The sequence below is a fragment of the Carcharhinus amblyrhynchos genome, chromosome 7 (assembly GCF_965287045.1).
Source record: "Carcharhinus amblyrhynchos chromosome 7, sCarAmb.v2.hapA, whole genome shotgun sequence".
Classification (NCBI taxonomy): Eukaryota; Metazoa; Chordata; class Chondrichthyes; order Carcharhiniformes; family Carcharhinidae; genus Carcharhinus; species Carcharhinus amblyrhynchos.
The window spans coordinates 57,409,583-57,434,720 of record NC_137330.1 but is presented as its reverse complement, the minus strand read 5'-3'; the positions used below and the strand labels follow the sequence as shown (position 1 = coordinate 57,434,720).

General features: G+C 42.0%; 1 protein-coding gene across 6 annotated transcripts in view; it reads left to right on the top strand.

The window, feature by feature from the left end:
• The window catches only part of supt3h (SPT3 homolog, SAGA and STAGA complex component), a 430,545-nt gene that overhangs the window by 124,687 nt on the left and 280,720 nt on the right, over nucleotides 1–25,138 (top strand). Inside the window, exon 1 of one of the 6 annotated variants that reach the window (XM_080192376.1) lies at nucleotides 22,446–22,514. The exons of the other annotated variants lie outside the window; for them this stretch is intronic. The gene's annotated coding sequence lies outside the window, so the exon portion shown is untranslated. Of the gene's footprint in view, nucleotides 1–22,445; nucleotides 22,515–25,138 lie in introns of those variants that run through there. 6 annotated transcript variants of the gene reach the window in all.

Genomic DNA, 25,138 nt, shown 5'->3' with positions numbered 1-25,138 from the left:
TGAACCTTCTTTGCGCTGTCTCCGAAGCTTCCACGTTCTTCCAGTAGTGTGGTGACCAGAACTGCAAGCAATCAAACCATTAGATGCAATCACTGAACAATGGAACCTGGCTGACAAAGGAATTTACAATCTAATCATGACTAAACTGCGGACCTGGAATCAAGTATGCTATGCATCTTCGGGTAGCTAGTCAGTTGGTGAACCAAGTAAACCTCTGTGTTTAAAGAACAGAAGAAGAGATATCAAAAAAGTAGTTCTCTAGGAGGCACTCTCTCTCTCTCTCCGTCCATCCTGCAAACTTGAGCCCTGTCTATTGTTTGACCAATTTTTGCACTGTGTGCAGCATCTAAAACCAACCTGACAACTGCTGACCCCAGGAGATCAACTAGAAACTGTTTGCCAACATTTCTAAATCATCCCATCTCAGAATTTGGAAAGATCACTGGTCCCAATATGAAACCATCCAAGGCACTAATTGCCAAATCCATATAGACCTGACTTTTGACCTTCTAAAAACTGCTCAATCTACCCTCCCATTTTATATCACGAGTGTGTGTGTGTGTGTGTGTGTGTGTGTGTGAATGAACTCTTGAATGCATGTGTGAGACAGTTGGAGCATTTTTTATTTTTACTTAGATTGGGTGTTAAGTATAATAAACACCATTCTCGTTACTCTTAATAACTTACGAGAAAACCTGTCTGTGCTTGTCTTGTACAATCACAGCACTGAAACAGTTGAACATTCGCTGAATTGGCATGCACAGTCTGTGATTAAAAAGCTGCTGCTAACAAATACAGAGTGGGAAAAGACAGGAGCTACTTCATGCCTGACTGTAACGCTCATCCTGAGCCAATCAATGGCCTGATACCACTAAATTGCTCAGGATGACCTGGCCCTTTGTTTTGTTTGTGTGAAACTCTTCAACAGAAGTCACTTGATAGACAAGAATTCTACCTAAAGACAGGCAAACTAATGAATCATAAAGACTAAACTGGGACTAATTTTTATGGTACCACCTCACATTTAACAAAATGGCATTGGCAGAGTTCAGAGAGGAAGCGGTTTCCTCATGTTTTTAATGAAGAATGATGAATGGGATGGGAAACTAATAAATAGGGGGAAGTAGAAAATTAGATCTTTCTGATTTTTGACTGCGCTATTGAAGAGGCATTGGAAAGATGGAATATTTCTTCATCTGAATCCAGACTACTTGCATACTATATATGAGTGCTGGTCAGTAGCAGAGTCCTAGCATTTTGTTACCTGCCTATCAGTGTAGTTTGGGTGTCTATAGAAAGGAAAGAAAATTAATCAACTTGAATGATCATTTTATCTTTTAACGTAAGAGGAGAAAGTTGAGGGTGGAGAGACTACACCTGATCTTAGCCGAAAGGCAAACTGTGGGAAATGTTTGATTCTGTTTCAACTAACTTGTTGAAAAATCCCCATACTATCTTATCTGTTGGAGAAATAGCTATGCACATCAAAGTCTTCCATTACAACCTGAAAATTCTTAAGAATTACAATGTTTTTAAAGATGATGTTTGGTACAGAATAGAGAACAGAAGGATTTGAATCGGTTCCATCATGGCAAATTTCATCGCTGTATCTAAATTTTTTTCTGCTTTGGTAGTGAGCGGGAAAACATCTGTTAGTGTTCAGATTTTTGAAACAGTCCTGGAAGATTAGTGCTCAAAACTCTTGGCTCCAGCCTAATATGGAATCAGGCTTTGTGCAGGCTAAAGCATCCTCCCTTTGGAATCTACGGTTTTGTGATTCAAAATTGTCATGAAAAACTAGCGTCTTGGTGTCAGCCAGACTGAAAATAAACTGAAGACCATTTCCATTTGTTGTTAACTATCTTGGCTTGATTGTAGAGTGGCATTTGAATCTTATTTTAAATATGACTTCATGGTTGTGTTAGAATTCTGCATGGTGTTACAACCAGTTTCCAGTCATAATTTGTTAACTTTCTGCATGGGACTCCAATTCTGTTATTCTCCTGGATGAGGAGGAATTAACGGGCTCCCTTTCTTTATTCAAACCTCAATTTTTAGGCTGGCAGGCACCAAATTGACGAGAGTGGGGAGCAGAAAAATTTCAGGTGGGATGGATACCTCCATCAGAAACCCCATCCTCCTGACTGGAGGCACCTCCCTTAAGGGCGCAGACACTCACCCCCCCCCCCCCCCCCCCCCCCCCCCAAGCCTCGGCTTAACCAGTGACACTCCAATCTCTCTCCTCGTGGTTCCCCCAGGATTTGTCTACCCTCCCTCCTTTCCTAGAGTCCCTGCCGCCAACCTGGCCTTTATGTCCTGACACATACCCAGGCACGTTGCTGCAGTGCCTGTTGTGGCCACTGCAGCCAGGATGGGCTGGAGAGCTGTCAGCCATTCTGATTGGCAGGACTTTTATCCCAGGTGAGGACAGAAGTCCTGCTTGCTGCCAATCAACATTCACTGAAACTAACATGGCAGTGGGCTCCATTAGAGTTAGTAGGGCTGTGTGCAACCCCCCCCCCCCCCCCCCCCCCCGCCCCACAACTCTCCTAATGGCAGAGTTGAGCCCTGCCACCCTCAAAATTTACGCCACAAAGTTAACATGAACATACCACATGGGTATAGCAAAAATTCTTAAAAATCCAATTGTTGCTTTCACATTAAAATAATTGTGATATCCTCCAAATAATAAAAATCACCTGTTAATTAAATTATTCATACTCTCCTCTTGACTCGTCTTCTGCCACCTCTAGTATTCCAGTGAAGCTCACTGTAAGCACGATGAACAGCATCTCATCTGTCAAGTCAGAACGTTACAGTGTTCCAAGTTCAATATTGAGTTGAACATTTTTAGACTATAACCACTGTTCTTATTTTGCCTCCTTTTTTCTTTGCAGTTTTTAGTTTTTTTCTCCTTTTTCTTGTTTGTGCTTTCAGATGACAGCAGTTCACATCCTGCTATTTACACCTCCTTTGGACAAACCTTTATTTTTTGCATTACCACATCCTTTGGTCTTGCACCATTAACTCTTTCGTCATTAGTTATTTTCTTGCACCTTATTGCAGACCTACCCTTTTGTTTTTTTTCCCACCCTTCTGACTTTCACTTGTTTAAAACACTCTGTTTCTAATTTGGGGGTTCGTCAAGCTGAAATGTTAACTGTTTCTTGCTGCAGAAGCTGCCTGACTTGCTGAATTTTTCCAGCATTTTCTGTTTCTATTTAACTTCTAGAAACAATAATATCGGACAAAATTAATTGTCACTTGGGCAAATGAGGGTTAATTTAGGAGAGTCAGTATGGATTTGTTAAGGACATAATATATTTAACTAACCTGCTGTAGTTTTCTGAAAAGGTAATAGAGAAGGCTAATGAGGGTCTGTTGTGGTCATGTATATGGACTACCAAAAGGCATTTGATGCACTGCAGGACAACAGACTTGTGAGCATTCTAACATTACTACTGTTCCAGGGGATCAACCCAGGTTCAATGAAGAGTTCAGGAGGGCATGCCAAGAGCAACACCTGGCATGCTTGCCAAAGAACATGAGCAGTAAGTAATATACAGCTAAGTGTTCACGCAACCAATGGATCAGTTCAGAGCTCCGCCGTCCTGTAATATCCATCCGTGAATGGTAGTGGACAATTAAACAAGTCACTGGAGGGGAGGCTGCACAGTTATCCCATTCCTCACTGATGGAGGAGCCCAGCACATTATTGCAAAAGATAAGGCTGAAGCATTTGCAGTACCCTTAAGCCAGAAGTTCCAAGTGGATGATCCATGTCGGTCAAAGTCAAGAGGTCCCGAACATCACAGCTGCCAGTCTTTAGTCAATTAGATTCACCACGTATTATTAAGGAAACACTAAGGGAACTGGGAAGTGCAAAGGCTATGGGCCCTGACAATAGGACTGAAGACTTGTGCCCCAGAACTTGCTGCACGTCTCGTCAAACTGTTCCAGTACAGCTGCAATATGGCACCTACTGGGCAATGTGGAAAATTGCTCAGATATGTCGTGTACACAAGAAACAGGATAAATCCAGCCTGGCCTATTGTCATCCCATCAGTCTGCTTGCAATCATCTTTAAAGTGACGGAAGGGGTCATCAACAGCGCTATCAAGCGGCATTTACTCAGTAATAACTGGCTCACTAATGTTATTTGGGGTTACACCAAAGTTACTCAGCTCCTGACTTCATTACAGCTTTGGTTCAAACATGTACACCAGAGTTGAACACCAAAGGTTCAGTGAGAGTATGCTGCCTTTGACATTAAGGCAGCATTTGACTGAGAATGGCATCAAGGAGCCCTAGCAAAACTGAAGTCGATGGAAATCTGACTGCAGTCATGCCTGGCACCAAGGAAAATGGGTGTGGTGGTTGGAGGACAATCATAGCTCCACGATATCGCTGCAGGAATTCCTTAGGGTAGTATCCTAGCCCCAACCATCTTCAGCTGCTTCATCAATGACCTTCTTTCTTTTGTGAGATCAGAAGTGGGGCTGTTAGCTGATGACTACACAATGCTCAGTACCATTCAGAACCCGTCAGATACTGGAGCAGTCCATGGCTAAACGCAGCAAGAATTGAACAATACTTAAACTTGGGCTGACAAGTGGCAAGTAACATTTGCATCACACAAATGCCAGGTAATGACCATTGCCCCTTGTACTACCAATGGCATTATCATCACTAAATTCCCCACTATCAACAGCCAGGAGCTTACAATTGGAGGAATATTTGTTAATGAGTTCCATATATTATATATATATTTTTTAAACCTAGTCTTTGGGTACAGAGCACAAATTCAAAAGTTGCAGATGATACAAAACTTGGCAGCATTTTGAACTGAAGAGAACGGTGTGGAACTTCAAAAGAATATAGATGTTTTGGTAGAATGGTTGGATAATGACAGATAAAATGCAGTGCACTGAAGTGTGAAGCGAGTGATTCATTGTGACATAAGCACATAGAGAAACAATATCAAATCAAAGGTACAACTTTGCAGGTGGCGCAGGAGCAGTGGGACCTGAGTGTACATGTGCATTAGTCACTGAAGATGGCCGGACAGGTTGAAAGAGTGTTTGAAAAAACATACAGTATTGTCAGCTTTTGGGCATAGAGCAAGGAAGTTATGTTTAACTCTGATAAAATACTGGTTCAGCCTTAACTGGAGTACTGTGTTCAGTTCTGGGCACCACACTTTAGGAAAGGAAACTTTGGAAAAGATGTGAAGGCATCAGGAAGAGTGCAGACAGGATTCACGGAATAGTTCTGTGGACGAGGAACTTCAGTTACATAGATTGGAGAAGTTGGAACTATTTTCCTTGGAAAAGAGAGCTTGAGACTAAATGTGGTGGAGATATTCAAAGTTGTGAAGGGTCCAGTTGTGGAAGTATCAGGATCAAGAGGGTGCAGATTTAAGGTAACTGGCAAAAGAAGCAATGGAGGTGTGATGAGAAACCTTTTCATGTAGCAAGTGGTTTGGATATGGAATGCATTTCTTTAGAGTGTGGTGGAGGCAGATTCAATGAAAGCATTCAACAGAGAATTGAATTATTATCTCAAAATAAATAATGTACAGAGGAATGACACTAGGTGAATTACTCATTCAGAGAGCCAGTGCAAAAACAATGGATTGAAAGGCCTTCTTCTGTGCTATTACAGTTCTGTGATTTTTAATAATAGATGTGTTTATTCAATGATACTAGATGGCATAAGATGATCTCTTCATTGGTCAAATTGAGACCAGTCCTCCAGCAACAGTAACCAATACAATATCCAAGTAAATACATAGGAAATATGAGCAGGCAAAGGCTATGAGCCTGCTTTGCCATTCAGCATGATCGTGGCTGATCTTGGGCTTCAGCTGTACTTTTCCACCCGCTCCCCATATCCCTCGATTTTCAAAATCTGTCTTTCTCGAGTTACTAGAGGTCCGGGACCCAGGTTCAATTCTGGTCTCGGGTGACTGTGAGTCTGCATGTTCTCCCCAGTCTATGGTGTGCCAGTTTCTTCCCATAGTCCAAACATGTGCATGTTAGGTTGACTGGCCATGGTAAATTGCTGCTTAGTGTCAGGAGGATTAGCAGGCCTGGGTGGGATACTGCAGGCTTGATAGGCCAAAAGGGCTTCTTTCTGCACTGATGGGATTCTGTGAAATTGAAATGGTGCCACAGATGGCAATGTTGCCGACATTTGCGATGTTGGTAATATTTAAATGGTTTTGCATTTTGTTTTTATACATGTAATCCACTGGGATATAGGTGTGAAGGCATTCCTCTTTGTCTGCTCTTTCTCTGTCTATGTGGTTGATCTAGTCTTTGCCACATCTCTGACACAAGCAGATACTACTTGTGTCCAAAGCTTCATTGTTGTGGTGAATTGTGTGCACAACATCAACTTATCTCAAGTAGTAGCACTTTTATCTGAGTCCAAAAGGAGCATATTTCATTCCCACTCCAGAATTTGAATCTACAAGCAGGCATCTTAGTGCAGAGGGAGCATTGCATCGTGAAGATGGCATTCTTAAATCTATTGTCTGCGTCATTTCAAAGTTCCCTTACAGTGTCAAAACTATTATGCCCTGAGGAATGTTCTCTCAGACCAAAAATAGATTGACTACTCACTCCTCGCTCTTGCTGATGTGAGAGTTTTTTGAATACTGCTGTGCTTTCCGCTTGTCTGCTGTGCTTTCCTTCACAACAAGTGACCACATTTCAGAAGTAACTAGTATGATAAGATAATGTGCAAATATAAGTTCTTTCTGTTGTATATCGAAGGTTGTGATTCCAAAAGAACCTTTTACAAGTAGTGGTTTTTAATCTTCACCCTTTATGTGGATGCAGTAAGAATGGATTCAAATGAATAGTTTTTGAACATTATGTTCATGCTATTCTTGCAATATTAAATACTATTTTTAAAATTGTTGCTCATTGAACCCTGTTCTTTGTAAAGACATGTGCTGTTAGCTCTACCCTGGTCTTAATCCAATCTCTTAAGTTCCATGAATAAAGAATCTGGAAAGAATCTTTTCTTGCATTCGGAGGTAATTCAAGTAAAACAATGAAGAATAGCTTATTAACCTAAATTACACAATGTGTACAACCTTAACCATTTGCCTTCTTGACCTGACATTTGCAAAGTTGCAGCTTTTTTAATGGATTTTGTTAACTTTGGTCTTGTTAATATGATCAGCCAATTGTTTACGCTAAGTTTCATTTGGGAGATAATAAGTTTTTTAGTTACATATGAAATATCAGCAGTAGTACAAAAATTACAGGAATGAATCAGTGTATATTTGTGGTCTTTTTTAAAAGTCTGATTTTGTGTATGGTGGGGAAAGAAAACTTCTTAATGCTCATTTTATCAAATACATTAAAAATCTTTAAATATGTTGGCACCTCTATGTCCACAATTGTGGTGGTTTAATTATTCCAACATGCAAGTGGAAACTCTGATTTTGTCACCACTGGTGGGACAGTGGTTTTACCAAATAGCAAGTTTGCATATAAATATGAACGTAGGAACTTACAAGGAAAATACTGAAATGAGAGAGTGTCCTATTAAAGCTTGGGGACTGAAAGAAGTTTGTTAGACCATTATACCCTGTTCCCTTGATGCCACTTCGGCCTTGTCTTTCTGTGTGCAACTCTCTAGTAGGTTGGCTTTTTATTTAAAAACAAATACTGATACGTTACTTCAATACAAAGCTGATTGCTCCACTGTGCACTACTTCACAGAGCTCAAAGCAATTTGAATGAAATGTTTGTGATTAGATTTGTGACTGATGGGCCAAATGGCTTACTTCTGTGTTCCAAATCTTCCTTTGTCAAAACCAGTCTAGAAACATGGAAGCATAGATACTTTGCACAATGACTTATTTGTAAATAGTGTCTGGAATTAAAGTGAGCAAAATAATGTTGATGGATGCATTACCTGTAAAATTCCAGTCTTGTGTGCAGCCAATTTTCTGAATGCATGATACTCTGAATATTTTTGTGCAGCATTTCATGTGAAACAAAGCCTGCACAGGACTGTCCAGCCTGCTATAACACAGCTTAGTAGGAACATTAGTAAGTGGGTAAATTTCAGCCTGTAAAGATTGGTGTTAAAAGCATTAATGCCAATCAGTCAGTGGTTTTTTAAAGCACAATGAAAAGGATAGTGCAGGATGCTCTAAACTTCAATTTAAATTAACTAAACTTCCATAAGAACATAAGAAATGGGAGCAGGAGTAGGCCATCTAGCCCCTTGAGCCTGTCCCGCCATTCAATAAGATCATGGCTGATCTGTCGTGGCTCAGTTCCACATTCCCGCCCTCTCCCCATAACCCTTAATCCCCTTGCCTATCAAAAACCTATCAACCCGCGTCTTAAAAATATTGAGCGAGGCAGCCCCCACCACTTCAACGGGCAGAGAATTCCAGAGATTCACCACCCTTTGAGTGAAGAAGTTCCTCCTCAGCTCCGTTCTAAACCGCCCCCCCTTTATCTTGAGGCTATGCCCTCTAGTCCTACTGTCCTTTCTGAGCAGGAAGAGCCTCTCCACCTCTATCCTATCCATCCCATTCAACATCTTATACGTCTCAATGAGATCTCCCTTCATTCTTCTAAACTCTAACGAGTACAAGCCTAGTTTATTCAGCCTCTCCTCATAGTTCAACCCCCTCAACTCTGGTATCAGCCTAGTAAACCTCCTCTGCACTCCCTTCAAGGCCAAAATATCCTTGCGTAAGTGCGGCGACCAAAACTGCACACAGCACTCCAGCTGCAGCCGCAGCAAGAACTCCCTACTTTTATATTCAATCCCCCTCGCTATGAAGGCCAGCATCCCATTTGCCTTCCTGACCACCTGCTGCACCAGCAGACTGGGTTTTTGCGACTCATGCACAAGGACCCCGAGGTCCTTCTGCACCGTCGCATGCTGCAGTTTTTTGCCACGTAAGTAATAGTCCTTCCTACCATTATTCCTACCAAAGTGGAGAACCTCACATTTGCCAACATTAAATTCCATTCGCCCAGCCTATCTAGATCCTTCTGCAGACTCTCTACACCCTCCGCGCAATTTGCCGTTCCACCAATCTTGGTGTCATCAGCAAATTTCGACACCATACACTCGGTTTCCTCCTCCAGATCATCTATATAAATGGTAAATAGCTGAGGCCCCAGCACCGACCCCTGGGGCACTCCACTAGTCACCAACCGCCAATCCGAATAGCACCCATTGACCCCCTCACTCTCTGCCTCCTATTTGACGGCCAATCCTCTATCCACGCTAACACCCTACCCCCAACTCCATGCCCCCTGAGCTTCTGTAATAACCTCTTGTGAGGCACCTTGTCAAACGCCTTCTGAAAATCAAGAAACACCACATCCACCGGCTCTCCTCTATCCACCGCCCTAGACACATCCTCATAGAACTCCAATAAATTCGTCAGACATGACTTCCCCTTAACGAAACCATGCTGCGTCTGCTCTACCAAACAATTCTGCTCAAGATGCCTCGCCATTTTCTCCTTGATCACGGATTCTAACATTTTACCTACAACAGACGTTAAACTAACTGGCCTATAATTACATATAAACTTCAGATAGAAAAATGGAGACAAAGTGTGTTAATTGTGTGTACATTACAAAGTAGTCTTACCCCACTGAAACACATTGAATTAGATCCACCTTATTGTTTACTTTCTCAAATAAAAGTACAATTGAAAACTTCATAGAAGAAGATCATTGAAGATAGTTATTTCTAATGCAGTAAGTATTTACAAAACCCCAATGTGTCTACTACAACTTGGTTTAGAATGCTTTAGGAAGCATTTCTATTGAAACAGAAAAAAAACTAACTTTATTTTCCGACTTTCCTTTTGAAGACTACCTTTTCGCAAACCGGGGAACTAAAGCAAAGAGCCAAAATCCAAATTGTAGGATGTTATACTTTTGTGTAATTTCCACCTTTTTACAGTAAATTACTTTGGCTCTTGTATCTTGGATAAGTTCCCTAGCACCTACTCTCTTTCCAGTCTAGAGATCTATGCAAGCTTTCAGGAGTGTTGATAATGAACAGTAAACCTGTTCAGAGAATATAGGCTATATAATAATGATAAATTAGAGACTGGGGAGGGAGGAGAAGAAGAAAAATGATGATAAGGAGGGGGAGGAGATATGGAGTCAGGTTTAAGTCAAGATGACCATTTATTACATTATGTGCTGCTTCTTATATACTCCTGGAAATGTAAGCAGTGTGTCTGTTTCCTTGCTCTTTGCAGCAACAATCAAATGTTAGGATGAACTTGAGCATTACAGCAAGTTAAAACATTTAAAAAATAAGGATATTAGAATTTGGGATAGAAATTTACCATGTCCCAAACAGAACATTTTCTATTTCTCTCTCAAATACTGAGCCCATATTCAGCCTCAACAAGTAATTCCTCAACTACACTTGAACATTAAACTTTCTTACTGGTCTTGCATGGAATCTTTTTAACTAGTTTTCTGAGGGGAACAATTGTTTAAAATGTTTGAAGAGTAAATGCTGATAAAAGCGAAGATAGCTGCAGCAGTTACAATTAGGAGCCTGAGGTCTAAAGAGAAATTTTGTAAAATGCCTTGAATTATCTTTAATAGATAAAGTTAATTATCAGTGCAGTATGCTTCAATGATTTTGCCGTTTTAGAAGTGTGCAGCTAAGTCAGTGAATCATCCCAATTAGCTCCCTTGTTGATATGCATCCTCATTTACAATTTAATTAATGAGTATAACAAACTTACCAAAAGATGGTCGAAGCTAATGCTTAATAACAATTTTAGGGGAGCTACTGATGAACTCACTTAGCAGTCTCAATTAATCTTGACTGAATATACGTTCTTTAACATAAACTTAAAAATATTATACACTAAAATATCTTCAGGGTGGCATACATCTGGTGTTGAGTTTTTGTTGCTATCTTTATTTTGTGCATTTAGTACAATTCCTTTCTGTGTGGCATTCAGTTAATGAAATGCAGATGAAAATATTGAACATCAATAATTAACTGTAATCATTTCTAAAACTTGGCTTAAAGTAAACGAGTAATTTCAATTATAACCTCATAGCATCTGCAGCATACTATACAATATAAAGAGCTTTTCAGTAACGTAGTTTATTGTGGAATGACACAGACCAACTGAATATTAAATGAGCCAAATGGGATAGTGGGTGGAAGAATAGAGAGTTATTTTCAGTGTTGAGAAGATCAAATTAGTAACACTGAGAAAGAAGGACAGTGATGTTGCCCATCCATTACTCTAACATTTGTAAATTCTCTTTACTCAATATTAAGGAGATTGGCTTAGTTTTAGCTTCTTCACTGATGTTGGAATGATCATGGTGGGGAAGACTGGAAAAGCTGAAGGACGAATGGGAACGATCAAGGAAGTTCAGCCTTGTTTCTCATCATAGTTTTATCTGCTCAGTGGTGGAATATCAAAGCAGTATTTCGTAGACAACTGAAGAAACCTATTCTTAAGCATGAAATTCGTAAAGTTGATAGACGTACTGTTAAAACTGATTTATTCCCTGTTGGCCCATACTTTGGTCGTTGAGAAGTGTGGCTAAGTCAGTAACTCTCTCCCAGATTCTGGTGGTTGCAACAACACTGGAGTTCAAACTCTTAAATCAGACCTCTGTGATTATATTAGGAAGGCATTTAGAGCTGGATCTCAACTTTCTGCATAATTCAAAATTCGTGAGACAGTATTGGCAATGAAACTTCTTTTATTTCTCCTTTCTGTGGAATTCCGTCCAAAACAAAATTCTCATCTGGAACATTTCCTTTAATTCTGAAGTTGGAGTACATATCTACTATCATTGCACTACAGTGATTCTTTGCTGGATTATATACATCAGGACATATGGAATTGGTCACTTCTTATCGAGTGTCATGTCTCCAAATCCTTCTGTTCGTGGTCAGAAGACTGTTTTATATTAGCTAATTTATAATGTTGGCTCAATCTGTCAGCCTTATCCTTACTGAAGAATTTGGACATATACTCTCTTACCTTCTACTCCCCCCATGCTTTTTCACATTTCCCTTCTCAAAAAAAGTAGCTCTCATGTCTGTATTTGAGTTTTCCTGCTACTGTTGATGTATTTTGTTCCCCCCCGACTGACTGTAATGGCCAATATCTAGTCTTCCCCGAGTCCACTAGTCCACTGATGATTTTACCATTTGTAATAAAAAGGTTGAATGATTGAGTGGTGTTTGCCAGTGTCATTCAGAATACTTAAAATTCTGACTGCAGCATATCATGGAACACCTAGAAAAGGGACAAGTGATTTCAAACACTTGGAGATCAGAATTCACCACACTGAGAAACATGGGGAAAAATTAGGTAATGTTATATTTTTGTATGTTGCATTGCACTGCTGGGATGTGGACTTTGCTGTTTAACAGAGCAGCAACAGCACCTCAAAGTGGAAAATTTTCCCATTAATTTCTTTATACTGAACTGTTGTCTGTTTGAAAACTATTTACAGACTGTTGTCTAACCAGGGAATGGGTTCCTTTCAAATTGAAAACCTTTTCTTATAAAAAATGAAACCGTTTTGAAGCAAATAAACATACAGTAGTTTGTTCCAGGATAGAAGGGTTACAAAATATAATGATCTATCATGCTGATGAATCCTGACCCTTTAAGTTGCAAGCTCTCATGTCCTGTGTTGTGATGGGGGAAATACTGGATACACCAACAGTCAGATTGCTTATATACTTTCTATTGTATACTGTTGATGTAGATTGCCAAAATACGTTTTAGCAAACTAATCCCAGTTTTTAAATATAAATACTCGACTGTGTTTCAGTGTAGCCATGTAGCAGGTGCTTGAATTACATCGCTTCAAATGCTGTAATATTTTGGTACTGACTCAGAAATTTGCTGTTTCTGAATCTGTGCCCTTCAGCTGAATATGCAAGATTGTGTCTTTTTTTTTGCTCAGGAAATGTTTTGAAGAGATGTTGCATTTAACAGCTCAAGGTTTTCAATTCCCTGAAAAAGAAGTAATAGTCACCTTTAAACTGAAATAGTTGTTCATCTCTGTATGGTCCAGATTAAATGCCACTGCCCAAAAAATCAAAGCCAGAAATCACTGGAAAGAGATCAGCAACTCAGCTGATAAAAGCTTCTATCTTTAAGAGATTTGCAGCTGACAAGCTGCTGACTTTGTGTATTTCTGGAGCTTGTTGAAGTGCTTGAATGCATGTGAACAACAGCATAATTTTTTAGTAAAATCAACTTAGCATGCTGCTTAATGAACTCTGTTCCGCACTGAAATATGAACATGACATTGTACTTTTCCATCCTGATCCTCACTTAACCTATATGACAGGATATTAAAACATACTCCTACTCCACTGTGCCCTTTTATTGTGTATTGGAGCAATTGGCTGGAATGCTTTGTGAACTTATGTTTTGTTATATTGTTATAGAGGCATGGCAGTATTAAACTGAATTACAAACCGTTCACTTCTTCACTTGGTTACTGCATCTCAAAGATAATGGTCAACCAAGTATGAAGACTCCATTCAGCATCATTTGTTTTATTTAAGAATAAAAGAAAAGAATAACATGTTTCATATTTTTGGAATGTACCAAAGCACTTTGCAACCAATGATTTGCTTTTGAAGTGAATTTGCAGCCACCTTATGCATAGCAAGTTTTCTGCAACAGCATGTGACATTAATGAACAGTTAATCTGTTTTTCATAGTGTCAATTGATGGCCGACATTGGTTATGAGACTGGAAAGACACCCTATTTTGCTACAAAAAAATGCAATGAGAAATTATACATTTACATGAATAGTCAATCAGTGTTACTGTTTAATACCTTATCTTAAAGATGGCTTCTGAAAATGCAACACTCAGTCAATATTGAAGTGTCAACCGAAATTATGCTCTGAAGTCATGGTTTACCCATCAATAAAAGTTGGGAAAACCATTTTCAGGTATGAGATGTAATTATCATCTCAAGTGGATTATTCAATGTGATTCTTAATATATGGGAAAATGCAGCACAAATTATGAGAATAAACATAAGTATATTTTACAATCACCTGGTTTATCATCTCATTTGCTGGTTTGGAACTCTTCTTTGTTTTATGCATTCATGGTATGTGAACATTGCTGACAAGGCCTGGATTTATTGCTCATCTTTAATTAGAACATAGAACATAGAACATTACAGCGCGGAACAGGCCCTTCGGCCCACAATGTTGCGCCGACCAGTCTTATTTTTTTTAAAAAAAAACATTGAGCCACTAATCTAAACCAATCCCTTTTCGTCCATAAACCTATCCACCAATCTCTTAAACGCCCCCAAACTAGGCGCATTTACAACTGCAGCTGGCAGGGCATTCCAGTCCCTCACCACCCTCTGGGTAAAGAACCTGCCCCTGACATCCGTCCTATAACTACCCCCCCTTAATTTAAAGCCATGCCCCCTCGTGCTAGATTTCTCCATCCGAGGAAACAGGCTATCACCATCCACCCTATCTAAACCTCTAATCATCTTATATGTTTCTATAAGATCCCCTCTTAGCCGCCTTCTTTCCAGTGAAAACAACCCCAAATCCCTCAGTCTCTCCTCATAGGACCTCCCCTGCATACCAGGCAACATCCTGGTAAACCTCCTCTGCACCCTCTCCAAAGCCTCCACATCCTTCCTGTAATGTGGGGACCAGAACTGCACACAGTACTCCAAGTGCGGCCGCACCAGAGTTGTGTACAGTTGCAACATGACGCTGCGACTCCTAAATTCAATCCCCCTACCAATAAACGCCAAGACACCGTACGCCTTCTTAACAACCTTATCCACTTGATTCCCAACTTTCAGGGATCTATGTACACATACACCTAGATCCCTCTGCTCCTCCACTCTATTCAAAGTCCTCCCGTTAGCCCTATACTCAACACATCTGTTATTCCTACCGAAATGGATTACCTCACACTTCTCCGCATTAAACTCCATCCGCCACCTCGCGGCCCAGCTCTGCAACCTGTCCAAGTCACCCTGCAAACTTCGACACCCTTCCTCACAATCTACCACACCTCCGACTTTGGTGTCATCAGCAAACTTACTAATCCACCCAACTATACCCTCATCCAGATCATTAATAAAGATTACAAACAGCAGTGGCCCCAAAACAGATCCCTGAGGCACACCACTCGTAACCGAACTCCATGATGAATAATTACCATCAACCACCACCCTCTGTCTCCTATCTGCTAACCAATTCCTGATCCAAGTACCTAAATTACCACCAATCCCATACATCTGCATTTTCTGCAGAAGCGTACCATGGTGAACCTTATCAAATTGCCCTCAAGAAGGTGATGGTGAGCCAACTCTCGATCCATTGTAGTCCACGTGGTGTAGGTATAACCATAGTGGTGTTAGGAAGGGAATTCCAGGATTTTGACCCGGTGACATAGTTCCAAGTGGTATTTGGCTTGGAGGCAAAGTTACAGATGGTAGTGTTTGTATGCGTCTGCTTCCCTTGTCCTTTGTGGTTTAATTCATGTCATAGAAGTTTACAGCATAGAAACAGACCCTTCGGTCCAACTTGTCCATGCCACCCTTTTTAACCCCTAAGCTAATCCCAATTGCCCGCATTTGGTCCATATCCCCCATACCCATCTTACCCATTTAAATGTCTGAATGTTTTTTTAAAGGACAAAACTGTACCTGCCTCTACTATTACCTCTGGCAGCTTGTTCAAGACATTCACCACCCTCTGTATGGAAAAAATTGCCCCTTTGGACCCTTTTGTATCTCGCCTTTCCCACCTTAAACCTATGCCCTCTAGTTTTATATTTCCCTGCCTTGAGAAAAGCTATTGACTTTTTGCTGATTTATGCCTCTCATTATTTTATAGACCTCTATAAGATCACCCCTCAGAACATAAGAAATAGGAGCAGGAGTAGGCCATCTAGCCCTTTGAGCCTGCCTCGCCATTCAATAAGATCATGGCTGATCTGAAGTGGCTCAGTTCCACTTTCCCGCTTTCTCCCCATAACCCTAATTCCCTTGTCTGTCAAAAACCTATCTACCCGTGTCTTAAATATATTTAGCGAGGTAGCCTCCACCATTTCAATGGGCAGAGAATTCCAGAGATTCACCACCCTTTGAGTGAAGAAGTTCCTCCTCAACTCCATTCTAAACTGCCCCCCCTTATCTTGAGGCTGTGCCCTCTAGTCCTGCTGTCCTTTCTGAGCAGGAAGAATCTTTCTACCTCTACCCTATCCATCCCCTTCATTATCTTATATGTCTCTATAAGATCCTCCCCTCATCCTTCCAAACTCCAACGAGTGCAGACCCAGTCTATTTAGTCTCTCTTCATAGTCTAACCCCCTCATCTCCGGTATCAGCCCAGTGAACCTCCTCTGCACTCCCTCCAAGGCCAAAATATCCTTGCGCAAGTGCGGCGACCAAAACTGCACACAGTACTCCAGCTGCGGCCTCACCAATGCCCTGTACAGTTGCAGCAAGACCTCCCTGCTTTTATATTCTATCCCCCTCACTATAAAGGCCGGCATCCCATTCGCCTTCTTGATCACCTGCTGCACCTGCAGACTGGGTTTTTGCGACATGCACAAGGACCCCCAGGTCCCTCTGCACCGTAGCATGCTGCAGCTTTTCGCCCTTTAAATAGTAATCCCTCCTACTATTATTCTGCCAAAGTGGATAACCTCACACTTGCTAACATTGTACTCCATCTGCCAGGTCCTCGCCCACTCGCTCAGCCTATCCAGATCCCTCTGCAGACTTTCCACACCCTCTGCACAATTTGCTTTTCCACTCATCTTCGTGTCATCAGCAAATTTCGTCACCCTACACTCAGGCCCCTCGTCCAGATCATCTATATAAATGGTAAGTAGCTGAGGCCCCAGCACCGATCCCTGCTGCACTCCACTAGTTACCAGCCACCAATCAGAATAGCACCCATTGATACCAACTCTCTGCCTCCTATTAGACAACCAATCCTCTATCCACGCTAACACCTTACCCCCAACTCCATGCCCCCTAACCTTCTGTTCCCTTCCGGTTCCCCTCTGTCTACCGCACTAGTCACATCCTCATAGAATTCCAATAAATTTGTCAAACACGACTTCCCCTTAACGAATCCGTGCTGCATCTGCTCTATCAAACAATTCTTTTCTAGGTGCCTTGCTATTTCTTCTTTGATGACGGATTCAAGCATTTTTCCAACAACAGACGTTAAACTAACCAGCCTATAATTCCCTGCCTTTTGCCTGCTACCTTTTTTAAATAGCGGCGTAACATTAGCCGTTTTCCAGTCTTCCGGCACTTCCCCGGAATCCAGCGAAGTTTGGTAAATACTCACTAAGGCATCCACTATCACCTCTGCCATTTCCTTCAGAACCCTGGGATGCATTCCATCCGGTCCTGGGGACTTGTCCACCATCAATCCCGCTAGTCGATCAAGCACTACCTCTCTAGTGACAGTAATCGCATTCAGGCCCTCAACTCCTACCATCCTTCTATTTTTAATATCCGGCAAACTATTCGCGTCCTCCTCCATGAAGACCGAGGCAAAAAACTTATTTAAGGCCTCAGCCATTTCCTCATCTCCCACCACCAAATCCCCTCTCTCAACCTCTAAGGGTCCAACATTCACTCTAGCCAGCCTCCTCCTCTTTATATATTTGTAAAAACTCTTACTGTCCTTTTTTATATTTAGTGCTAGTTTAGCTTCATAGTCTATCCTTCCTTTCTTTATCAACTTCTTGGTCATTCTTTGTTGATTTTTAAACCTCTCCCAATCTTCTACTCGCCCACTACTTTTAGCCACTCTAAAAGTATCAGCTTTTAATTTAATACTCTCCTTTATTTCCTTCGATAACCATGGCTGATTATCCCTTCAGTTTTCCAGGCTTCAGAGAAAAAAGTCCCAGTCGATCCAGCCTCTCTTCATAACTCAAACCATCAAGTTCTGGTAGCAACCTAGTACAACTTTTCTGCACTCTTTCTAGTTTAATAATATCCTTTCTATAATAGGGCGACCAGAACTGCACATTTTACTCCAAGTGTGGCGTTACCAATGTCTTGTACAACTTCAACAAGACGTCCCAGCTCCTATATTCAATGTTCTGACCAATGAAACCAAGCATGCTGAATGCCTTCTTCATCACTCTGTCCACCTGTGACTCCACTTTTAAGGAGCTATGAAAATGTACCCCGAGATCTCTTTGTTCTGTAATTCTGTCCAACACCCTACTATTAACTGAATAAGTCCTGCCCTGGTTCAATCTACCAAAATGCAACACCTTGCATTTATTTAAATTAAACTCCATCTGCCGTTTGTCAGCCCTCTGGCGCAATTGATCAAGATCCTGTTGTAATCGGAGATAATTTTCTTCATTATCCACCACGCCACCAATCTTGGTGTCATCTGCAAACTCATTAACCATGCCCCCTATATTCTCATCCAAATCATTAATATAAATGACAAAAAACAGTGGAGCCAGCACTGATCCCTCCGGCACACCGCTGGTCAAGGCTTCCAGTTTGAAAAACAACCCTCTACAACCACATTCTCATTTCTGTCAAGAAGCCAATTTTGTATCCATTTAGATACCTCACTCTGGATTCTATGAGATTTAACTTTATGCAATCTTCAGGCACCTAACAAGTGACTATCGATGATTCAGATACCTCTGCTAGGGGACCCGCAATTTCCTCCCTAGCCTCCCAGAATGTCCTGGGATGCACTTCATGAGGTTCCAGGGATTTGTTTACCTCATGCGCTTGAAGATTTGCAGCACCTCTTTCTCTGTAACATGTACACTCCTCAAGACATCACTATTTATTTCCTCAAGTTCCCTAACATCCACGCTTTTCTTAACAGTAAATACTGATGAGAAATATTCATTTAGGAGCTCTCTCATCTCTTGTGGATCCGCACGCACATAGATGACCTTGTTGATCCTTAAGAGGCTCTACTGTCTCCCTTCTTAGTCTTTTGCCCATTATGTATTTGTGGAAGCTCTTTGGATTCTCCTTTGCCTTATCTGCCAAAGCAATCTTTGTCCCCTTTTCACCCCCCTGATTTCTCTCTTAACTCTACTCCTACACCCGCTATGCTCTTCAAGGGATTCACTTGACCTCAGCTGCCTTTTGCATGTCATGTGCGTCCTCCTTCTGCTTGACCAGAGCTTCAATATATCGAGTCATCCAGGATTCCCTACTTCTGCCAGCCTTGCCTTTCACTCTAAGAGGAATGTGCTTACCCTGAACTCTGGTTAACACACTTCTGAAAGCTTCCCACTTACTAGACATCCCTTTGCCTTCCCAACAGACTAACCCAATTAACTTCTGAAAATTCTAGTCGGATACCATCGAAATTGGCTTTGCCCTAATTCAGAATTTTAACTTTCGGGCCAGACCTATCATTCTCCATAGCAATCTTAAAACTAATGGAATTATAGTCCCTGGTCCTAAAATGATCCCTCACTAACACTTCTGTCACCTGCCCTTCCTTGTTTCCCAACAGGAGATCAAGTTTTGCCCCCTCTTTAGTCGACCATCCACATGCTGAATGAGAAATTTCTCCTGAACACACAACAAATTTCTCTCCATCCAACCCTCTGATACTATGACTGCCCCAGTCAATGTTGGAAAAGTCAAAATCCCCTACTATTACCACTCTATTTTTCTTGGAGCTTTCTGTAATCTTCTTACATATTTGCTCCTCAATTTCCTGTTGACTATTTGGGGGCCTATAGTACAACCCTATCAAAATGATTTCCCCCTTCTTATTTCTCAGTTCTACCCACATAGACTCAGTGGCTGAACACTGAGATATATCCGCTCTCAGTACTGACATGATGTTTTCCCTAATCAAAAGTGCAACTTCCCCCCCGTCTTATCTCCTGTTTTATTTTTCTATAGCATCTGTACCCTGGAACATTGAGCTGTCAATCCTGTCCTTCTCTTAGCCATGTTTTAGTAATTGCTATAATATCCCAGTCCCACGTACCCATCCATGACCTGAGTTCATCTGTCTTGCCCTGTTGCACTGAAACAAATGCAGTTTAATTTGGACTTCCCTTGTTCTCTGTCTTGTTTTTACCTGTTCTGTCTGTATTAGGATTACTGACACTGCCTTTACTACTTAATGTGCTCTCTTTGACTTCTGTGCTGTCTTCAACCTTCTCTTCTGTCTCCGTACTGCTTTGGGTCCCACCGCCACTGCCAAACTAGTTTAAACCCTTCTGAGTGGCTCTAGCAAATTTCCCTGCCAGGATGTTAGTCCCCCTCCAGTTCAGATATAACTCATCCCTCTTGAACAGGTCACCTCTTCCCCAGAAAAGATCCCAATGATCCAAAAATCTAAAACCTGCCTCCTGCACCAGCTCTCAGGCCACGCATTCATCTGCTTAATCTTCTTATTCCTACTCTTACTAGCACATGGCACCATAGTAGTCCAGAAATTACTACCTCCGAGGTCCTGCACTTTAACCTTCTGCCTAATTCTCTATATTCACACTTCAGGACCTCATCTCTTTTCCTACTTATGTCGTTGGAACCAAGATGTACAATGACCTCTGGCTGCTCACCCTCCCTCTTAAGAATGTCCTACAATCGCTCAGTGACATCCTTGACCCTGGCACCAGGGAGGCAACACACCATCCTGGAGTCTCGATTGTGGCCACAGAAATACCTATCTTTGTCTCTAACTAGCAAGTCCCCTATTACTAACTTGCTCTTTGCCCAACCCTGTTCTACAGCAGAACACAGCCCTGGTTGCTGCTGGTATCTCTCCCTCAACGGTATCTGAAGTGGTATATCTGTTTGAAAGGGGAATAGCCACAGGAGACTCCTGCACTGCCTCTCCTGACATCTACCTGTCTGAACCTGTGGTGTGACAACTCCCTGTAACTTATATCTATAACGCATTCTGTCTCCTGTATGCTCCACAGTACATCCACCTGCCGCTCCAACCAAACAATGCGATCTACGAGAAGCTGCAACTGGACATAATTCCTGCAGACAATGTTGTCAGGGAGACTAGATTGCTCCCTAATCTCCCACATCTGGCAGGAGGAGCATATCACTGTCCTAACTGCCAAACAGCCCTTATACAGGTAAGAGGATAAAAGATTTGCAACTCACCTCTCCCTTACTTGTGGTCCTCCCAACAACTTTTTTTTAAACTTTATTCCAATCCAATCAAGTCAAATTAAACCCAATTCAGAGTCCCAACAAGTTGGGACATTCCCGATCCAAGCTGACAAGACAGGGCTCTCACCTCCTGTCTTGGGCTTGATCTACATGATCCAAGCTGATTGGAGTAGGTGTAGCTCCTCCTCCAGGGCTTGATCTTATTTGCATCTTAGCCAAAAGGCCAAGATGCCGCTTTAAAAAATTGCTTCAAATGAAGCTGAAATGTAACCTAATGACTTCAACCAAGTGCAGCATGTCGATACTACACTTGATCTTAGCCAAAAGGCCGAGGACTGAGCCCAAGGCCGCCAATTGAAGCCGGGGCCTTTTTTGTTAAAGGAGGAGATAGGGAGGGAAACACTGAAGTTGTGTTTGGGGTTTAACTGTCATTTCACAACGGCTCCTCCACAAACCACCTTATGGTCACAGTGACTTCACCTATGCAAATATTATCTCCAAAGGCCAATCACCTTCGCTGCTCTGCTGCCCTCACCTGGACACTTGCCTTCACACGACGAAGGAAGGTGTCTCCTGGAAACTCACCTTCTAGTCGCAGTGACCTCACCTGTGCAAATGCTACCTCCAACTGCCAATCACCTTCACTGCTCTGCTGCCCTCACCTGGACTAAGGTGAAGGCAGCAAGTGTTGGAAAGTGCTGATGAAGGAGCCTTGGCAAATTGCAACAATATATCTTATATATGGTACACACTGTGTAGTGGTGGTGGAGGGAATATGATGAAATGTTGATGAAGCCCACTGTTTTTTCCTGGATGGTGTTGGACTTTCTCAGTGATATTGGAGTTACCAATAATTTTAAAATTATAGAATCCCTATAGTACAGAAGGAGGCCATTCGGGCCATCAAGCTTGCACTAACAACAATCCCACCAATGCCCTATCCTTGTAACCCCACATATGCATCCTGCTAATTCCCCTGACACTAAGATGCAATTTTCCATGGCCAACACACCTAACCCGCACATCTTTGGAATGTGGGAGGAAACTGGAGCACCCAGAGGAAATCCACATAGACACAGGGAGAATGTGCCAACTCCACACGGGCAGTCACCCAAGATTGAAATTGAACCTGGATCCCTGGCGCTGTGAGTCAGCAGTGCTAACCACTGTGCCACTGTCCTGTCCTCATCCAGGCAAATGTCTGAGGGAAGACAGACGGGATAGTAACAAGAACAGAGGATGCTGGAAAAATTCGGCATGTCTGCAAGCGTTTATTAGGAGGGAAACACAGATGAGACGGTAGTTGGCTGGATTGGATTTGACCTTTTTTTTGAGGTGAAGACGTACTTTGGCAAATTTCCACATGTCAGACAGAAGCCTGTATTGTGGCTGTATGGGAACGGCTTGGCCAGAGGCACAGTTATTTCTGGAGCATACGTTTTCAGTATTACAGTTGTCAGGACCTATAGTTTTGCTGTATCTAGTTCCTTCAGCTGTTTGTTAAAGTCATGTGGAGTGAATTGAATTGGCTTCTGTATGATGGACACATTTGGAGGAGGTCAAGGTGGATCATCTACTCAGCACTTCTGGCTAAAAATGTTTGTAAATGCTTCAGCCTTTTCTTTTGCACTGATGTGCTGGACTCCCCTATCATGAAGGATGGAAATGTTCATGATGCTTCCATCCCCTTTTAGTTGTTTAATTATCTACTACCATTCCTGGCTGGAGGTAGCAGGAATGCTGGGCTTTAATTTGTTCTGTTGGTTTCTTTTCTCTGTCTATTGCATGCTGCTTCTGCTGTTGAGTGCACATGTGGTCCAGTGTTGTAGCTTCATTCTTGGGTATGCCAGGTACTGTTTCTGGCATCCTCCCCTAGATGTTCTTCCCCATGTCTACATGAGTTTTCTCTGGGTGTTCTGGTTTCTTCCCACAGTCCAAAGATGTGGGTTGGGTGGATTGCCCATGATAAACTGTCCCTTAGTGGCCCATGATCTTTGGATTGAGGGATTAGCAGGGTAAATTTGTGGTAAAGGGCCTGGATAAGCTACTCTATTGGAGAGTTGCTGCAGACTTGATGGGCCAAATGGTCTCCTCTGCCCTGTAGGGATTCTGATTAAACTAGTGTTGTTGACCTAGTTTGATGTTCATGGTACAATGAGGGATCTGTTAAGCAATGAAATTGTAGTTAAATACAATTCTGCCCAAAACACTTGATGGATGCCAAGTTTTGAGCTGCCACATGTGTTCTGAATCTATCCAATTTAGCACTTGATATTGTCTCTCAACCCATTAAGGAGGATATCCTTATTGTGAAAATAGGACTTCATCTCCTCAGGGACTGTGTGGTGAACATTCATACCGAGGGCCAGATGCATCTGCAATGGGTAGATTAGTGAAGGAGAGATCAGTGAGATTCTTTCCTCCCTTTCAAGCATTCAACTGGAGTAAAATTGATTCATCAGCTGAGGGATAGTGAAAAGTGATATTTAGCAGGATATTTCCTTGCCCTTGTTTGACCAAATGCCACGAGATGACAACTCTTGTCTGACTGTTTATCATTGTACCCCCACCTCTGGTGGGCTTGTTCAATTATTGGGACATGACATACATGAGACTGTGATGGAGGACATAGGTTGTACTGGTTTCAAAACTTTTCTGTTTTTCAGTGAGCGTGACTATGTTGCTGATTGATTTTGGCAGAGGATATCAAATGCAGACTCGAATTATCCCTTCATCTTTTTATGTTCCTAGGTGAAGACTGTTAAGGGTAAGATGCTGGCATGGATAGAGGATTGGTTGGCTGCAGAAGGCAGAGAGTGGAGATAAAGGGGTCTTTTTCAGAATTCAGCCTGTGACCAGTGGTGTACCTTGGGTCAGTGCATATACATTAACGATTTGGAAGAAGGAATTGAAGGCACTGTTGCTAAGTTTGTAGATGACACAAAGACATGTAGAGGAAGCAGGGGCTACAGTGGGACTTGGACAGGTTAGGAGAGTGGGCAAGGAAGTGGCAGATGGAATGTGTGAGGTTATTCACTTTGGAAGGAAGAATGGAGGCATAGACTATTTTCTAAATGGGAAAATGCTTAGAAAATCAGAAACACAAAGGGACTTGGGAATCTTTGTTCAAGATTCTCTTAAGGCTGCTGTGCAGGTTCCGTTGGCAGTTAGGTAGGCATTCATGTCGAGACGGCTAGAATATAAGAGCAGGGATGTAATTCTGAGGTTGTATAAGGCTCTGGTCAGACCCCATTTGGAGTATTGTGAGCAGTTTTGGGCCCCATATCTAAGGAAGGATGTACTGGCGTTGGAAAGGGTCCAAAAGAGGTTCGCAAGAATGATCCCTGGAATGAAAAGCTTATCATCTGAGGAACGGTTGAGGACTCTGGGTCTGTATTCAGTGGAGTTCAGAAGGGATTATTAAAACTTACAGGATACTGCGAGGCCTGGATAGATTTGACGTGGAGAGGAGTTTCCACTAGAAGGAGAAACTAGAACCAGAGGGCACAACCTCAAGCTTCGGGACGATCCTTTAAAACAGATGAGGAACAATTTCTTCAGCCAGAGAGTGGTGAGTCTGTGGAACTCTTTGCCGCAGAAGGCTGTAGAGGCCAGGTCATTGAGTGTCTTTAAGACAGAGATAGGTTCTTGATTAATAAGGGGGTCAAGGGTTATAGAGAAAAGGCAGGAGAATGGGGCTGAGAAAAATATCAGCCATGATTGAATGGTGGAGCAGATTCGATGGGCCAAGTTGGTTAATTCTGCTCCTAATGCTCTTATGACTGGTTAGCTCATCCAGTTTTGTTTTTAAATAGACCTTTGATACAACTGAGTTGCTTGCTAGGTCATTTCAGAAAGCAGTTAGGGGTTAACCACTATTGGAGTCACATGTAAGTCAGAAAGGGTAAGGATGATAGATTTCCTCCCATAAAAGGCATTATTAAACCAAGTGGGGTTTT